Here is a 12,472-nt window from a genome sequence, read left to right as displayed (position 1 = left end):
AATAGAACTGACGGGGACCGTCCCTGAGAAGTCACCACGAGATGTCACTAGTCACTGGAGTGCAGCTAAAACAAACAAAGAGCAACCACATCAAATGCAGGTGATGATGTGAAGTCGCTCTCTCCTGTGTGTGGGGGGGGTGGGGGGGATGTGTAAGACGGTGCTGATGGTCTGGCACTCAGGAGGGGACCGACGTTCAACTCACAACCTTGTGACCCTACAACGGTGGAAAAGCCAGAAGTGTGGCCAAGCACTGTGGTTCACGCCTGTCATCCCAGGGCCTCAGGAGGCCGAGGCAGGAGGATCGCCGGTTCCTAGCCAGCCTCAGCAACTTAGCGAGGCTCTAAGCAACTCAGTGAGACCCTGTCTCTAAATAAAATATAATAAAAATATAAACTAGGGCTGGGGGTGTGGCTCAGTGGTGGAGTGCTCCTGAGTTCAACCCCCAATAACAAAAACCACGCCCCCCCCAAATATTAGTGAGAATGTTCCATAGAAACCGCACTTCAAAATCTGAATTCTGCTCTTCCTCTGGTTCACGATCCGGGGTGCACACTCTCTCCCTGTGCTGGGCAGCAGCAGCCCCGGCTCTCAGCCCGCCACGAGGTCACAGGGACGCCACCAACACTCTCCAGGGTTAAGCCAGGGTGTTTGGTCGCTGAGGATAATAAATTGGTTTTCAACCGACAGCGGTTTCAGTCATGAGGGTTACAGGGGGACAGCCCCGTTGTGACTCGAGGAGCCACATGTCACCATTCTGGAAACGTGTCCAGCGTCTTGTCCACCTGAGCATGCCACAGGGCCCAGCAGCTGCGCTCCAGGGAGTTTGTCCCAGAGAATTAAACGTATGTCCACACAAAGACACGTCAGGAATGCTCATGTCCCTTTTATTTGTAATGAGTGAGAACGGTGACAACCCAGGTGTCACTCAGGGAAGGGTGTCTGAATCCCCTATCTCCTGTGGAATCCTCCTCCACACAGAACACCACCGTTGAGGCCTGGGAGATGTGGCTCGGTGGTAGGGCGCGTGCTGAGCAGGCCCAGGGCCCTGGCTTCGATCCCCAGAGCCAGGAGAAGAAATGGCGGCTGGTACAACGACTGGGACAGACCTTCACGGAGTCAGGCCCCGTGAGAACAGCGTGCTGCGTGATTCTGCTCATGTCACATTTTTGAAATGGCAAAGTCATCCAGATGGTGAGCAGGTCAGTGGTTGCTGGGCTCAGGGAGGGGACACGGGGACACTGGTGTGGCTGCAGGAAGCCATATGAGCATCCCGTGGTGCGAGAGCTGTTCTGCGTCCTGGCTGTGGTGGTGATATAAGTGTAGGGCTGGGGATCAAACCCAGGGCCTCCTGCGTGTTGGGCAAATGCTCTACCACTTAGCCACATATTCACCTCCACCGTTTCTTGATTTTGATAATTTGCTATAGATTGCTAAGATCTTGTCACTGGGGAAAACTGGGTGGAGGTGCACAAGATATTTATACTTCTACAGCCCTCTGTGAAGCTATAATTATGTTAAAATAAAAAGTAAAAACAAGAGTTACTGAAGAGAAAAATAAGTAACTTAGGGAAATGAATTTCTCACTGCGTTAGTTTTCTGTTACTATAACAAATACCCGAGATAATCATCTTAAAAAGAAAGAAGGTTCATTTTAGCACACAGGTCTGGAGATTTCAGTCTAGGACTGATTAGCCCTTGCCTTGGGCCTGTGGCAAGGCAGCACATCATGGAGGGACTGTGGTGGAGGAGGCCCATTTATCTCCTGGCAGGGAAGTGAAGGAGAGAGAGGAAAAAGATGGGAGTCCCACAGTCCTCTTTGAGGGTGCCCCTCACTGGCCAACTTCCTCTAACAAGGCCCCTTTTCTCAAAGGTCCTACCACCACCTCCCAATAGAGCTACCGACAGGGGGCCAAGCCTTTAACACATGATTTTTTTGGAGGACACTTATCCAAACCATGCCATCACACTGGGGGTTCATCATAGTTATGAGAAACGTGACTTCTGTCTGTTTTGTAATGGATTAGGTTTTTGGGGGTGCAGGGGGTACTGGGGATTGAACTCAGGGGCACTCAACCACTGGGCCACACCCCCAGTCCCCTTTTATATTTTATTTAGAGACAGGGTCTCACTGAGTTGCTTAGCACCTCGCTGTTGCTGAGGCTGGCTTTGAATCTGTGATCCTCCTGCCTCAGCCTCCCAAATTAGTTTTCTCAACAAAAATTATGTTGGTTGTAAAGCACTTGAAAAATCATACATTGTGTGGAACAGAGAACTGAGAAGTAAACCCACACGGATGTGGTCAAGGCCATTCAGTAGGGAGAGGACTGTCCTTACAATGAGGAACACCAGGGAAACCAAATATCCACATGTAAAAAAAAAGGGGGGGGGCTGGATTGCCGCCTTACGCCATGTGTGAAAATTAGTTCAAAATGGATCAAAGATGTAAACATAAAAGCTAAAACTATAAGGTTTCTAGAAGAAAATGGGAAATGCTTTCTGGCATTGGATTTGGCAGAGATTTCTTGGATTAACAATGAAAAAATAGATAAATTGGAATTCATTAAACTAATAATAATAATAATAATAATAATAATAATAATAATAAAACATATATACCATCAATAGAGTGGAAAGGCAACCACAGAATGGGAGAAATCAGTTGTTTGGTAAGGGGTTAACATTCACACTCTGCAAAGATTCTTACAACTCAAGAACAATATTAAACAACCCAGTTAAAAATGGGCAGAAGAAGCTGGGCGCGGTGGCACCTGCCTGTAATCCCAGCAGTTCAGGAGGCTGAGGCAGGAGGATCGTGAGTTCAAAGCCAGCCTCTACAACTTAGTGTGGCCTTGAGCAACTTAGCGAGACCCTGTCTCTAAATAAAAAATAAAATAGGCTGGGGGTGTGCCTCAGTGGTTAGTGTCCCTGGGTTCAACCCCTGGTTTAAAAAAAAAAATGGACAAAATACTTGAATTTTTTCATTTCTTCAAAGACAATCTCTAAAAATGACCAGCAAACACAAGAGAAGATGCTCAGCGTCTAATTATGAGGAAAAACAGATTAAAACCCACAATGTGATACTGCTTCATATTCTCCAAGACCCCTTCAGAATGGCTATTAAGAAAAAAATAATAAAAATAAAAACAAAAACAGAAAATGACAGGTGTTGGTGACGACGTGATGAAACTGGACCCTCTGTGTGTAGCTGAGGAGTTGGAACACGGTGCCGTAGGGTGGCAATCAGTGTGGTGTTTCCTCAAAAAACTAAACATAGCATTAGTATATGACCCAGAAATTCTACTTGTAGCTACGTACTCCCTGAAATTTAAAGCAGGGTTTTTGTACATTTGCATTTACAGTAGAGTATTCCTGAAGGGTGAAATTATCCAAAAGTTCCTCAACTGATGGATGGATAAATGTGTGTGGTGTGTCCATGTGGTGAAATATTATACAATCTGAAAAAGGAATGGGATTCTAACACGTGTGTCAACATGGATGGACCTTGAAGGCGTGATGCTAAGAGAAACAGGCTGGACACAGAGGGACACAGACACCACTTATGCCAGGTACAGAGAACAGTCAAATCCACAGAGTCAGGAAGTCGAACAGTGGCTGCCAGGGGTTGAGAGGAAAGAGGAGTGGGGAGTCTGTGTTTAATGGACACGCTTTCAGTGTGGGATAATGAAAAGCCCTGGTGACATAAGCTTGAACAACCATGTGCTGTGCTTAATGACACTGACCCTCATATTAAAAATGGCTGGAATGGTACATTTTGTGCATATTTACCACAATTAAAAAGACAAACATTAGTAGAGATAAATAGTCACATGAGCAAGAGGCAAGTGCGTGAGCGACTTTCTCTTGTTCACTGTATTCTCTCACTTCCTAGGAAGGGTCTGCCGTACTCTAACTTTAAGTAATAGAATAATAGTAAAATAATTAATGCCAAATGGGAAAGGTGCCGAGCAGGAACTGAAAAGCTGAGATGTCCCGTTGTTTGCAGCTGTGTCGCCTCTGAAGTCCCTTGCCCTGTGCCCTGTGCCCTGTGTCTCCCTGTCTGGCCTCAAAGCACTCAGGCTGCCCTGGACCCTCGAGGTGTTCTGAATGCAACGTATTGTCCCCTGATTCGCCCCATTTGTCCTTCCTCAGGCCACCTCTGTGCTCTGCTCTGTCTCCACCTGTCCACATGGAACCTGTCCCCAGATCCAGCTCCAATCCCACCACCCCACCCGGGGGCCGTCCGGGATTTCTCTCCCTCCTCTCTGCACCGGCCTCAGTTCTTGTTCAGTCCCGTGTTCAGGATTTGCAAGTGCAAGTTTCAGATTCCTCCAATTTGTGTCCTCAGGACACAAACCAAAGCCTTCCACTCCCCAGAGCGGCCACATCGTGGGTCGCTGTGATTGTCCGAGTGGGTTCTTCATCCATTTTTGGAGCTGATGGAAAACAAGTTGCCGCCCATCCATTTCCCTATATGATTCTAAAACATCTGGAAAAAACTTTTGAATGAAAGTTAGGGCAGGATGGCCGTCTCTGAAAAAATGGAGACACCTTTTGGAGCTCTGAGAGGAGCGCAGGGAAGGCCAGAGTGAAAGATGCGTGTTGGATGCAATTGCAGATGGCAAGAGTGACGGGGACCTCAGCCCTTGGGTTCTGCAATTTCCAGATCTCACGGATCAGGAAAAATAAGAGCACGCAAGAGGGTGCAGAGTGGAGACTAGGACCCGGTCTTCTAAATTCTTACCTTGTTTTTTTCCCCCTGGCTGCAGTTGCCTGATGGAATTACTTTATTTACTTGTGGGATATATACTATGCAGAAATAATCAATGTCAATTATAATTTCCCACCTGCGGTTGAAGCCCATTAAATTAATGGTAAAAATAACCTTGAATGTTCCCATTAGCAGGTCTGCGGATGTAAACATTTCCATGCTGGATGAGCGGGAGGTAGATGGCCGTTGGTGGTGTGGAAATAAACAGAGACCACCCAAAGAGAACAAGCAGAGCTATTTATTCAGACCTTGCTATAGCGAGCAACCGGGCAAAGACTCAAAGGCAGGCGGGGCAGCGGGAAAGGGTTACAGTGGGGAAAGGAAAGGCTTCTCTCCGACTGCAGGCTGCTGGCACGGGGGAGCTGCAGCAGGCTAGCCAGAAGCTAGCTTCCGATGGGACTGGTTGGGTGCCTGGTTGCTCCTAAGCGGGAAGGGGGAAAAGAAATGGGGACAGTTGTCAGAAGTTAACCAAGTCCTAGCCCTCTGGGGTGAGTGTGGCCAAGCGTGGCCATGTTCAGAGACTCGCCTGGACATGGGTGTCGAAATGCAGAGTCCCGGGCTGTGGTTTAGAAATGTCCCCCAGTGCTCATGTGCTCTGTGTGCCGATTCCCGCGTCCTGAGTGGGTTTCCTCCTTCACACTCTTCTGCCATGATGATCTGCCTCACCCCGGCCTCAGAGCCATGGATTTGGCTGTCTATGGATGGACACTTCTGGAACTGTGAGCCCCAAATAAACCTGCCCCCCCACATGGTCCTTGTGGGGTCTTTGGTTCACAGCCACATCAAGCTAAGGCGAGGGCCCTGCCTCAGGGGCTTGATGGTTAGATGCAGGCAGGTAGAGAAAGAGCGTTTTTGTTCAAAACCAAGAAACATGCCCAAAGCCACCGAGCTGGGACAGTCCAGTGCACATGCCTACATACAGTAGGGAGAATTGGGAAGGACTTTGGAACAGAACAGAAAGACCAGAGGGTCCCTCCAGTGGGAACTGAGGCCTTCCCTGCCTGGCCCCTCTGGATGCTGTAGTTCTGCAGAGTCTCTGTTCTTGCCTGGTCTTTGTGCCCAGCTTTGTCAGTTGTGGGTAACGCAGAGCATCGCCGAGGAATTGTGTGTTGGGTGGAGGTTCCATGAACGTCCCTCCCCCAAGGTGGAAAGAACCATTTTTGCATCTGTGGCCTATAAATGTGTTCATTCTTCGAATTTTCCTTTAAGCCAGTTCTGACATCTTCCTTACTCTGCCATTAATTAATAAGTGCAATAAAATATTTGGCACAAGTCCACTTTATATTGCCAAGAGATGCAGTTTCAACTTTAAAAAATCCCTCTCTTTCTCACACACACACACACACACACACACACACACACACAGAAGCTCTACTTGCCTCAGCCAGTTTACCCTGAGTACGTTCGTGGATTAGTTTGGTGAGAAAGCTACTCGGGGCCTGGACGGCCAAACCTTGTGTCTGGAACGTTATTAAGTAATCAGTCCCTAAATGGTCCACCCTGTGAGACGGAGTCACCACTTTACTGTCATCCACCGCCCCCCCCAGCAGGCCTTTGAGTGAGAGTGCGCCTCTCCATCTTCTCGCTGCTTGTCCGGGAGTGATGGGTTGAGTTTAGCTACAAAGGTCTTGACTCTTCTGTCTGCAGGGAGCCAGGGAACCAGCCCACAGGACTGAGCCCTCCCTCCTCCTGGGCAGCAGGAGCCGCTAGCCACCCTGAGCAGAGCCTCCCAGCCACCCCACTCCAAAGAGCAACTACGTCTCCGGCTCAGGGAGGCTTCATTCTGCTTCGGGTCCAGGAGGCAACGGGCCCAGGTACTTGTCTTGCCTTTACCCTTGACACCTCCCACTGACAAAGGCTGTCTCCGTGACCAAACTGTAGTCTGTGCGCTCTCCTCCTTGGGTCCCATCCTTGGGCTCCATCTTGGACCTGCATGACCCAGCTGTCCCAAGGAACCTAAGCCACTTTAGCAAAAATCCTACCACAGTGCATGACTACCACCCCTAAAGTCCCATTGAATTCCTCACCCCCTACCCTGGGTGCTGGATCACGCTGGCCTGCCTTCAACAAGAATCCGGTTCAGCGGGTGCAGCCGCCGTCCCCTGCCCTCGTTGATGTCCCCTCTTTGTGGTTTTCTATCCACAGGTGTCCTCGCTCTTCATCAGCTGGAAATGCCCAGCGGCCTTCACTGCCTTCAGAGTTGGGCCCGATTCCTCCCCTCTGTGCCCAAGGTCTTACAATTGTCCTGAGTAAAGTTTCTCTTATTGTTTTAACAAGTGTCAGAATAATCCTTTTAGCACCACCAGGGGCCGAGCGCCACGAGATGCCTTCCCAGGCCACTCTGACCCATGAGCAAAAGTTATCCAAGAGACTGAGCTGCCTCTGCTTTCCAAGACCCCCCTGCCCCACCGCCAACCCAGGAACCAGCTCTCCGTTCTCCAGGGCATCCTGCCAAGCCTGCACCCCTGGAGGAGAACGGCCTCTTCCCCTTCTGTCCTCAAAAAAACTTGTCAGCATGCAGACCCTGTTTCAATTGCTGGGATGTCCTGGCGTTAAAGGTCAAGTGAAGGACGTTTAGGCTCAGTTGAGGGGCAAGGACCAGACACACTGTATCATTGGGGCCTGATGCTTGTGTAACCCACCCTGGAGGGCTGCTGGAGGAGGTGTCTAGGTCTTCAGAAGGGGAAGATTCTACAGGCTTCGGGCTCTCTCTTTTTCTCCTAATTTGCTCATCCTCGTGGAACCCCAATAGAAGTTGACCCCCAAAACACACAAGGACAAAACAGGGCCGGGAAACGGTTCCAAACGGCTGAAACAACAAACCCTTTTCCTAAAGAATGATTTCTTACGTTAGAAAGAATTTACAACCGTGCTTGGCTTCCCTTTCTTCTCCCCCCCCCCAGATTCCTTCTCGTGCAATAAAGGAGACGGTTGGTCTGGGAGCCCCTTCTTTTTGATGGAAGTCTGTCTCTGGGAAAGGGCTCGTGCTTCAAGGAGCACATAAAAGTAAGTAGTAAAAAATAAAGGCCAGCACGCCTCGCAGTGCCACCCCCGGTCGCCTCTGACTGGCAGGACCCTTCCTGGTTGGGTCCATCGGCACCATGATAAGAGCAGCTTGCAGTGATGTCAGCCCAATTAGCCAGGCCAACCTCTGGCTTCCTGGAGAGGCCTTTTGTGAAGCCACTGGCTGCCTTGGGGTCAAAATGCAGTAATTACAGGTCTTTCTTTTTCTTTTTTCTTTTTTTTTTTAAGGCTAAATGAGATAAACAGCCTTTAATTCTTCAAGCAAGCAAGCCAATCACACAGAGAGACTTCTCTTTGTGCCCCAGAGCTGCACTGGGTATTTTGACAGGTGATTTCAATACCGTGGAGCTATTTATTCATCCTGGGTTTGGGACATAAACACAAACATCTTGGCCTGTGGTTCTCCATGTTCTCCAAAGGCGGGATTGCGGGGCAGGGAATCTGCGGCAAATTCTGCAGTTAGAGGACAAGGTCAGCAGCTATTTTGAGCTTAAGCAGAAATCCTACCAAGGTTTTAAAGTCGAGGGAACAGAATTCCCCATGCAAACCAGCTTCCTTCCCCCCGACCCCACTCCCCCCGTTGTTTGCTTATTTTCTTTGTAAAAAAATCAACAGCAGAGGAGTCTTGGAAGGCCATGGGAAGCTAATAAAGTTTGGAAACGTCATTTCCAGTTCAGGAGGCATGGAGGCCGGATCAAGCACAGCAAGATGTGAGCGCGATTTGACCCCCGCCTTGGCTGAGGCTGAACCCACGGGTGGAAAGAAACTGGTGATCGAAAGCGGGGAATGTTTTATAAATGAAATAAGCAACATTTGTCACCTTTCAGGTCCCACCCCATGGCAAACCGGCTGACCTTAGCAAGCCCCAACATCCCGGGTGGGGGGACTTTGACACACAGGGTCCTGGGGCCACGGCAGACCTCCTGAGTCACCACCTGCACTTCACCACAATGCACAGTGAATTCTTAGGCTGGTTGCAGTTTGAGAAGCTCTGGTTTCAAAGTCCCCAGTGACAGGGTTTGTTCTAGGGAGTCGAGGCTTATTTTGATCAAAGACATGGAGCAGGCATTTGTGTGGGGCCAAAAGATGAGAAAGTCCCTGGGTGCTGAGTGACGACGTCTTGGTCTCTTCAGAAGCAGAAGGGTTTGTAGATGGTCCATCTACTCTCCCCGACGTCAAAACCTCAGGGGCTGCTGGTGGGAATTTGGATCCACCCACCTCTCCTTTACCCTGACAGCCCACCTGAAGGAGACAGGCTTTCTGGTCTACCCAGCCAGCGGCTGGACACTCTGGAGCAACTACTGTGGGAGCAGGTGGCTGGGAGGTCACCACGCTTCCTCAAATAGGGTTTGCTTTTTTAAATAGACATTTTTTTTTTTTTTAGGAGAGTCCAGAGTCATTCTGACTCCCACAGCCCACTGACACTCTACCATCAGGGACACTCGGAGGAGCGCTGCAGAGCTGGCCTGTGGCCATCTTTCTAGCACACGGGTAGAATGCTCAAAGACTCTGCCGTAGGACAGTCGTCCACAGCACAGGGGCAGTAAGCCATTTAAAGGTGTTTATTGGCCCTAAGTCATTACATGGTCCCGCTCGCATCTATACACTGAGAACAGGACCTGGTCCAGCACTCAGCAGCCCCCAGGGGAAGGGAAAGGAGTTAGATCACACTACAGTATTTCCATTATTTTAATGGACATTTGAGAACTTGAAAGCCAGAAGTGCTTTCAAAGCATTCTGGAAACAAGTCACTCTATAACAGTCCCTGTGTTAGCTTTATGTCACTGTTGACCAAAATACCTGACCAGAAAAACTTAGAGGAGGAAAGTTCATTTTGGCTCTTGGTCTCCGAGGTTCGGTCCACCGTCCCCTGGTTCCATTGCTCTGGACCCAGGGTGAGGCAGAGCATTGTGGTGGACGAGCACGGCAGAGGGAAGCTGCTCAGCTCAGGGTGGCCGGGAAGCAGAGAGAGGGCGGGCAAGGGGCATCAAGGAAGAGGTACACCCCCAGTGACCCTGCTGGTCCTCCAGCCCACCTGCCTGCAGTCCCACCCAGTTAGTCCACTCAGACTAGGGTGGGCTGATCAGGTCCCAGCTCTCACAGTCAGACAGACATCTCACCTCTGAATATCCCTGCACCAACACCCGAGCTTCTGTGGGACACCTCATATCCAAGCCATAACAGCCCCCTGTCATTGTACTTGATGACACATTCTCTGTTCCTGGAATCAGACTCTTCTCCAAATCATTCTTTAGTCTTAATTCTGCACAAAACACAAGTTATTTACTTAAAACTCTTAGCCCAGTTGTGGAGGTGGTGGCTGGGCATACGTGAGCCACAATACTACGCAGAATAAAGAAGAGTTTTCAATCTACCAGTGGTTTTAGAGTCCATCCTGTCTAGATACGGGTCTAGAGTGAAGAAATGTGATGACAGTTAGCAGCAAGTGTCTGCCGCATGTCAGGGAGTGTTCTCGGCAGGTCTCATCTCATCTAATCCCAATATTATGGGATACCATGTCTCTTCTAAGAAGACAGACCCTACCCTAGGTTTTGTGGATATGAACAATTAATTGCTCCTCTGATGAGTTTTAGAAAAGGCTGTTATGAAGTCTGAAGACTTCCTGAATAAGGCTGGTGCAATTTGCTACTAGGACTTCGGGGGGCAGGTTTTCGTGGGAAGGGTGGAGGAGTGAAACCGGAGCCACATCAGGGTGAGCTCTGCTGAGCCTTGGCGATGACACTGAATGGTATTTAAAGAGCAAAACCATTAAAGCACATGAGAGAGGGAGGCGGTCCAATGAAGAGCCGCAGCAGGGTGAGAACGTGAGGTTCAGAGGTGGATAAGGTGTGGATAGGGGGTGTCCCCAGCAGCTCCTGTGTGACACGGTGCCAGGATGTTCAGTGGTGAAGGGGTTAGGATACCAGTGGTATAGCCTAGTCATGGCTGAATCCACTGACATGGATTAGCTGAGCGGTAACTCTAGGCAGGTGTGGCTGGAATAGGGAGGTCACTGGGGGAAATCACTTTGGGATTTACATTTTGTCTCTGGTGAGATGAGCTCGCTCTGCTTCCTGATTACCACATCCTGAGCTGGTTTTGCCCTCCACGCCCTCCTGCCATGATGTTCTGCCTCACCTTGGGCTCAGATGGAGTTGGCTCTCTATGAACCGAGACCTCCAAAACCATCAGCCAAATAAACCTTCTCTCCTCTAAAATTGTTCCCGTCAGGTCTTTTGGTCACAGTGATGATAAAAGGCTTTCTAAAGCAGAGGAGGCCAGGGGATGCCCGAGTTGGAGGCTATTGCAATAAGATACAGCGAAGGCTGGGAGGTGGGGGGAGTGTTGGCCAGGGCAATGCGAGATGTGGTTGATTGACAGCTGCTTAGAGGTGTCATCTGTGGGACCGCGTTTAGCTGGGGAGCAAGAGGAAGGAAATCTGTGGCTCCAAGACGTGTTTAATATTGACCCATTGACTTGATAACATGTAACCAGGTATTATAAATCATGCTGTGGAAAGTCCCTCCCCCATGCCAGGCACTCCCCAAAGTGGTCCATGCACCTTGTATCCTTACTCGCCACCACAACCCCGCGAGGCCAGCCCTGTCAAGACTCCCATGTTACAGGAGAGGAAGGCAGGACCTGGGAGGGCGAGGCGGAGGGGCCAAGGTCAAGAAGGCTGCACCGAAGCTCATTTATCTGATTCCACAAACCTGGGTCCTCAGCTTGTCCTGATGATCAGAGTCCTCTGGGACACTTGTGAAACTCACCCACTGCCAGGCTCCACCTGGACCTGGGACCCTAGGATCTGTATTTTCACAAGCCTTGTCACCTGGCCACTTGGGGAAGCACTGACCTTGGCTGCTTGGGACGTGGCTGCAGGAGGGGTTTCAGGCCACACTGCCACCCTCAGTGGATCCTGGGAGCTGTTTCTTTCTACCCCTCGGTTTTCCTCATGAGTCTTATCCCTCGTTCACAGAACTTATCACAATCTGATATTTTGTTGTATTATGATTGAGTCGTTGTCCTTTGGACCCCATAGAATGTAAGCCACCAGCAGATTTGACCCATCCCTGGAAATCACCTGGAATAATACCTGTCCTCTTCATGTCCCTTCTTCTTTCCACAGAGAACCAGGGGGACACCCAGGCCAGGCTCCCTGCTTCTGTTCTTGCTCCTCCTTCCTCCGGCCTCCATGCTGAGGCCCAGGGGATCTTCATGACACATAAATCTACCCCCCATCAGTGCCTTGCCCACTGTCTTTGCAGCAAGTCAGGCTGACGTGTCCTGCCTGCCCCCTCCTCTCCCTGTCCCTTGGCTCCAGGCAGCCATGCAGGCCTCCCGGGTATTTTCCCATTATTCCAAGGGATCTTTAGTTCCCCAGGACACCCTCTCTGGAGATGCCAGCCCTGCTCAGCACACTCAGTGGCCACCCTCTGCCTGCTTCTTCTCTGGGATTCCCAGGGCCCTTTGGGGAGATCCCCCCACTTGCTGGCTGGGAGACAGCATGGGAGAGGCGTGCACCATGAGCCTGGGGAGGAGGGCATGAGAAGGTGCCCTGGGCAGGAGGGCAGGAGGCTGTTCAGCCTCCTCGGTGGCCGGGCAGGAGAGAGGAGCCTGTAGGGAGGTCCTCCCACATGGGAATCTGGCTGCTCCCTGGGTGGCCCGGCCAGCACA

Source organism: Marmota flaviventris, chromosome 16 (genome assembly GCF_047511675.1).
Source record: "Marmota flaviventris isolate mMarFla1 chromosome 16, mMarFla1.hap1, whole genome shotgun sequence".
In the NCBI taxonomy this organism is placed as follows: domain Eukaryota; kingdom Metazoa; phylum Chordata; class Mammalia; order Rodentia; family Sciuridae; genus Marmota; species Marmota flaviventris.
The sequence above is the reverse complement of the archived record's forward strand: the minus strand, read 5'-3'. Positions refer to the sequence as shown.